This window comes from Arachis hypogaea, chromosome 9, assembly GCF_003086295.3.
Source record: "Arachis hypogaea cultivar Tifrunner chromosome 9, arahy.Tifrunner.gnm2.J5K5, whole genome shotgun sequence".
Taxonomy (NCBI): Eukaryota; Viridiplantae; Streptophyta; class Magnoliopsida; order Fabales; family Fabaceae; genus Arachis; species Arachis hypogaea.
Window position 1 is genome coordinate 44,375,431 of NC_092044.1, and position 7,088 is coordinate 44,382,518.

General features: G+C 41.9%; 1 non-coding gene across 1 annotated transcript; it reads right to left on the reverse strand.

The window, feature by feature from the left end:
- Positions 1-4,570: 4,570 nt before the first annotated feature.
- Positions 4,571-4,677, reverse strand: LOC112714091 (small nucleolar RNA R71). The gene has a single exon (XR_003159046.1). It is a non-coding gene; the product is annotated as a small nucleolar RNA R71 (small nucleolar RNA).
- Positions 4,678-7,088: the final 2,411 nt, after the last annotated feature.

Genomic DNA, 7,088 nt, shown 5'->3' on the forward strand with positions numbered 1-7,088 from the left:
GTAACTTGGGTTAACTAACCCGGAATTGCCAACTGAAAGTCCACAATCAAAAGTTGCTTTGTGACAAGGCATTTAGTAACCCAAAGAGGTGCTGGCACCAATGTCCAAAGAACAAAAGCAAGCTAAATGCCTGTGGTGTGTATGTGTTAAGGAGAGGCTTGAGCAAGTAAGTCCTTAGGGGTGTCTCAACACCTAGCATCTTGAACCAACTAGCTCAAGAATGTTGCCCGAAAGCTTACTATAAAGAGTTGCCTTAACACAGAACATTTACCCTCAGGAAAGCAATAAGTCTCACTTAAAAGAAAAGAAAAGAAGAAAGCTCAAGTTAAGGATCAAATAATAATAAGTCTCATAGAGTGCAAACAAAGCTAGTATCGAAAAGAATGTTGCAACCATAGCCACAAAGAAGAATCACTAAGGAATCCATGCATGCAAAACCCCATGACCTAGGATTGAAATTATCTCAATAAGGACTTGTGCTTCTTTACACTTTCATTACCTTGAATTTCACTTCCTTGCTTGGGGACAAGCAAGATATAAGTTTGGTGTTGTGATGCAGGGCATCTTGGCTAGTTTTACAAGCCATTTTAGTTAGTTTATAACTTAGTTTCATGCATTTCTTAGGCAATAAGCAAGCATTTGTACTTGATATTCATGCATGCACACATGTAACAAAGATGTGGTAAAATCATGAGAATAAGAGAGGATTTTATGCATGAATTGATTCATTCAATCAAGTGGTTTTTATGGCCTTTAAAAGAAGGTTTTGCATGCCTATGAACTTCACATACTTTGATGCACCTTCTTTGGTTTGTCACTAGAAAAGTTGCGGCAGAGACATTGAGCCCTGGAGAAGCAAGGATGCAAGCTCACCCAAGGGGCAAATGGTGCCCCAATTGGCGCTCTCGCCAGCTGTTCTGAGGGTTACCTGAAACTGTAGGTCGATCTCGGACGAGAACTTCTGCGCAGGTTGGAACAGTTGTATCCGATTTGTTGAGCTTGATGGTGATACTGATTCCTTCGTCCCCGGAGGGTGGGAGGTACTTGCAAGGGACTTTGATGCTTAAGTTAGCAAGGGTATTAAGCAGGTATTGAGTAGAATCAGAGTATGAGTTATACCTGGGTGCTCCATTGTATTTATAATGGTGTGGAGTGACCTTCTTAGATAAGATAAGTTAGTTATCTTATCTTTATCTTATCTTATCTTCAAGGGAACCGCCCTTCTATCTGTAGGCTTGGGCTGCCTTAAGATTTGGGTTGTGGTCCTCCATTTGGGCCCTTTATTGGGCTTTTCCTGTGACTTGGCCGAGCTCTTTGAGAAGAACTCGGTTTGTCCTGACCTAAAGAGGTCAGTTGCTTTGTCTGTAGAACATCCCGGGTTAGACAGCTCGACCTAGGGTATGAACACCAGCGCTCTCCAGCAAGCTTGCTAGAGAGCGCCAACACCAAATGCCTTGTCGAGCAGCCTTGTGATGCCAAGGCATCTTGGCCAGTTTCATGACCTTTTCTTTACTATTTTAGGGTAGTTTCATGCATTTTCTTAGTAAATAAGCAAGTTTTGGGTAAATATACACTTACACCTTGATTCAAGCAAACATCGTGAACTTTACATGATTTCATGAGAATTTTGCATGAATTGAACGATAAAATGGATTATGCATGGTCTCATGATTAAGAACCAAGCTTTGATGCACTTTATTTGCTTGATTTCAGGACAAAGGAAGCAAGGAAGAGCCACGTTAGCAGCCACGTTAGTCTAACTAACGTGACCACTAACGTGGAATGGGAGTAAGTTTGCAGCATTAACGGAAAAAGTGATCGTCAATAACGCCTTTGAAAGCCATCATAGCCCACGTTAGTTGCCACGTTAGTTACATTAACGTGGGAGCTAACGTGGAAAGGAAAGGGGAGCTCCAATGTTAGTGGTAAAGGTGAACACCACTAACATTCCAAAAGGCCACACTTAGACACGTTAAGAGTCACGTTAATCCAATTGATGTGAACTCTAACGTGGAAGGAGAAAGAAATCGCAAACGTTAGTGACACTCACCTTTGTCACTAACGTTGGACTAAGAAAATATTGCCTACGTTAGTGGTCACGTTAAGACCAATAACGTGAAGGGTAACGTGGAGCAAGGAATGATAGGCCAACGTTGGAGATGGCAATTACCACCACGTTAATGCCATTAACGTGAGGCACTAACGTCGGAGGAAAGGGTGTTTTGAAGCGTTAGTGACAAAGGTGAGTGTCACTAACGCCCTCAAAGCTTGGGCATGCCCACATTAAGGGCTATGTTAGTTACACTAACATGGGGAAGAGAAGCAAGGAGCAACGTTATTGGTAAAGGTGAATGCCAATAACGTTTGGGAAAGACTAAGAAGCAACGTTATTGGTAAAGGTGAATGCCAATAACGTTTGCGAAAGACTAAGAGGCAACGTTAGTGGTCACGTTAGTGCCACTAACGTTGAAGTTAACGTAGATCAATTTGGTTTGGAGCGTTAGTGAAAAAGGTTATCGTCACTAACGTTTTCGAACCCAAATTTACACTTAACGTTAACACCACTAACGTCCTAACTAACATCCACCCATGCCTGACTCACACTTTTTTCTGCAAGCAAAGCTGAGCCCACTGAAGATTGTAACTTCTTCAACTCAAGATCAAAGGCCCATATCGAAGACTTGAAGAGCTTAATAGAAGATCAAGAAGAGTAGTATATATAGGAGTAGTTTTAAACTAGAAAGGAGGCTGGGCATTATTGGGAACTACATTCTGTATATTTACTTTTCCTGCAAATTCTAGTTTACTTTCAGAATGTACTCTTCTCTATCATCTTCCATTTTCAAAGCTATGAACAACTAAACCCCTTTTCATTGGGTTAGGGAGCTCTGTTGTAATTTGATGGATCAATTATAGTTTTCATTCTTCTTCCTCTTTCTTTTCTCTTGATTTACTAGAAAGCTTTCAAGTGGTTAGTTGTCTTGGAAAAGAAACTCTCCATAAATGGATCTCCTCTAAACCTTGGAAAAGGGATGAGGAGATCATGCTAGAATTGCTTTCTCATGTTGGACCAAATTTGGGTTTGGATGGATATAGTGACATGTAATCCTACCAATACTTTGATTTGGAAATAAATGTGGTATAATTAGTGAGCATACTTCATCTCTTCTCATGAGCAATTAAATCAAGGAATTGGGCAATTGTTCAAGCTTAGAGAGATTGGGTCACCAAGGAATTGTGATCCAATCACTTAAGATTGCCAAGGAGATCAATGAATCCATTGATTGAGGAAGAGATGAGAATGAACTTGATCCGGAGAATGCAACAACTCCTAAGCCTAATGAATCCCCCATTTCTGATCTTACCCATTCTCTTTATCTTCTGCCATTTACTTTTACGTTTATCTCCCCAAATCCCCATTTAAGATTCTAAAATTTACTTTCTGCAATTTACTTTCCGCCATTTATTTCCAGCATTTACATTTTCTATCATTTGCTTTCCCGCCATTTAATTTTCTGCAATTATCAACTCAACTTCTTCTTAGCTCAACTAGAACATTCCTCCAATTAAAGTTGCTTGACCAATCAATCCCTGTGGGATTCAACCTCACTCTATTGTGAGTTTTTACTTGACGACAATTCGGTATACTTGTCGAATGAAAATTTGTCGAGAGACAAGTTTTCGTGCATCAAGTTTATGGCGCCGTTACCGAGGATTGATTTTGTATCGACAATGATTAAGTTGGAGGATAACTAGATTGAGCAATTTTCTTTGTTTTTATTATTTCATTTTAGTCATTTACTTCCAGTTTAGCTATTTCGCTTCTGTTTTCTTTCTTCTTCATCTGTTTTCCTGGCTATCTACCATTTAGTTCACTAACCCACTAATTGTTTGTTACATTGCACCACTCACACTAACAACCATTCTAACAAGAGTAATTTATGTATTTATTTTCTTTCTTGCATTTTGCTTTGTTGGTTGTATGACAGGTAGAAGAAGCGGAGCTTCAACTTCCTTTGATTCTGAACCTGAGAGGACCTTCCTTAGATTAAAGAGGGAAGCAAGAGGGAAGAGAGTCGTTGGTGCTGAGAAAGAGGAGGAGTATTTTAAAACAGACATGGAGGAGAATATGGAGTACCACCATGAAGAAAAAGCTCACGACCATGCCAGAGAAGGCCCAGTGAATCATGTTGGGCAAGAGAGAAGAGTTCTTGGCTCTTACATCAACCCAAACCCAGGAAATTGTGGAAGTAGCATTCAAAAGCCAACCATACATGCCAATAACTTTGAACTAAAGCCCCAGCTCATCACCCTCGTTCAGAACAACTATGCATTCCGAGGAAGCGCCAAAGAAGACCCCAATCAACATCTAACCACCTTCCTAAGGTTATGTGATACTATGAAGTCTAATGGTGTTCATCCTGACACTTATAGACTGCTTTTATTCCCCTTTTCACTCAGGGATAAAGCATCTAAATGGCTGGAATCTTTTCAGAAGGAGAGTTTAACAGCCCGGGAAGATGTGGTGAACAAATTCTTGGCGAGATTCTACCATCCTCAAAGAATCAACAGTTTGAGACCTGAGGTACAAACCTTCAGGCAACAAGATGGTGAAACTCTCTATGAGGCATGGGAGAGGTTTAAGGGCTTAACAAGAAGGTGCCCACCAGATATGTTCAATGAATGGGTGCAACTACACATTTTCTATGAGGGTCTTTCTTATGAATCAAAGAAGGCAGTAGACCACTCATTCGGGGGATCTCTAAACATGAAAAAGACCATTGAAGAAGCCATAGATGTCATTGAGACTATAGCTGAGAATGACTACTTCTATGCTTCTGAAAAAATGCAACACTCGAGGAGTGATGGAGCTAAACCATATGGATGCACTGCAGGCACAAAATAAGATGATCACCAAGCAGTTAGTTGACCTTACCAAGAAGATGGAAGGGAACCAAGTTGCAGCAGTCACCACTTCATCATCAGCTCAAGAAGGAGTAAATACAGAGGAAGAGAGTGACTGAGAACAAGCCAACTATATTGGGAACTCACCTAGGCAGGCCCATGACCCATACTCCAAAACTTATAATCCTGGTTGGAAGAACCACCCAAACTTTGGGTGGGGAAATCAACAAGATCAAGGCCAGGATGAAAGACGTCACAACCCCAACAACAATGCAACTCACCAGCATTCCACACAGAGATCATATCAACACTCACTGTTCATACCCTGGGTTGAGTTGTCCGACCCAGGATATTCTACCGACAAAGCGACCGACCTCTTCAGGTCAGGATGACCCGAACTCTTCTTAGAGAGCTCGGCCAAGTCACTAGGAAAGCCCAGTAAAGGGCCCAAATAGAGGAACACGCTCCAAATCCTAAGGCAGCCCAAGCCTACAGAGAGAAGGGCGGTTCTCTTGGAGATAAGATGACCTTACCTGAAGATAAGATAAAGATAAGATAAAATAACTAACTTATCTTATCTAAGAAGGTCACTCTACGCCATTATAAATACACTGGAGCACCCAGGTATAACTCATACTCTGATTCTACTCAATACCTGCTTAATACCCTTGCTAACTTAAGCATCAGAGTCCCTTGCAGGTACCCCTACCCTCCGGGGATGAAGGATCAGTACCATCATCAAGTCCAGCAAGTCGGACACAACGTCTCCGACCAACACAGAAGATCTCGTCCGAGATCGACCTACAGTTTCACGTAACACTCAGAACATTGGCGCCGTTGCTGGGGAACCTGGAAGTCATCCCATCACCATGGCGGATGACCATGACAACGACCATACTTTGGATCTAGAAGATAGAATGCCGCACAAAAATGCGGACACCAAACCAAAAGATACTTTCCAACTTAACAACAAGAAGAACTCTCCAAACACAGGAGCCATGGATGCACCTCAAGACCGTTTAAAACAACTTGAAGAAGAAGCCCTACGTCAACAAGAGGCAGAGAAAGACCTACAAAGGGAAATAAGGCGATGCCGGGAATTGGAGAACAAACTCCTAAAACTTGAAGCCGATATCAAGACTAAAGAAAACCGATCCCCTCGCGAGGATAGCTCACGCAAGGAGCAACACCCATTCAACAAGGAGATCATAAAAACTAAAATCCCAAAAGACTTTAAGCTCCTAGATATGATCTTATACGACAGCACTACAGATACCGGCCATCATCTCAGCAATTTTAGAAGCAGAATGTACCTCACCGACGCCTCAGACGCAGTTCGTTGCAAAGCCTTTCCAACTACTTTAACAAAGACGGCAATTAGATGGTTCGATAATCTTCCCCCTAGGTCCATCTCAAGTTTCGACGACTTAGCCAAGAAATTCCTGGCCAGATTCTCCATCCAAAAAGACAAGGCTAAACATGCTCCAAGTCTATTGGGAATCAGACAAGGATAATGGGAAACCCTTCGTAGCTACATGGAAATATTCAACAAGACATTCCTGGACATACAAAACCTACCAACGGAGGCTGCCATTATGGGCCTCATTAATGGCTTGCGAGAAGGGCCTTTCAATCAATCTATATCAAAGAAATACCCTCATATCTCTGAACGAGGTGCAGGAACGAGTGGAAAAGTACATCAACATGGAGGAAAACTCCCGATTAGCAGAGACCTCAAAAGCCGGATTTGCCTCTCGGGATAAAGACAAAGATTCCAGAAAGAAGGAAGATCGACATGGAGAGAAAATAAAAAATACCACAATTACACCCCCCTTCGGGTATCTCTTGTGGATGTATATAGAGAGGTTTGCAACACGGAGAAAATACCACCAGCTCGGCCACTCAAAGTCAAAAAAGGATGAGGAAACCGGGCTGAATATTGTGAATACCATCGGATCCGCGGGCACTCGACCAATGAATGTTTCGATCTAAAAAATGTCATAAAAAAGCTAGTAAGAGAAGGGAAGCTAGATCGATATCTGGCCACCCGTGATGATGAGCAGAGAAAAAGAAGAAAAGCAGAAGATGTTGGACAAACCACGCGATCACCTCGTACACCAGAAAGACATGTCCACATGATACACGGCGGATTTGCCAGGGGAGAAATCTCCAAATCATCTCGC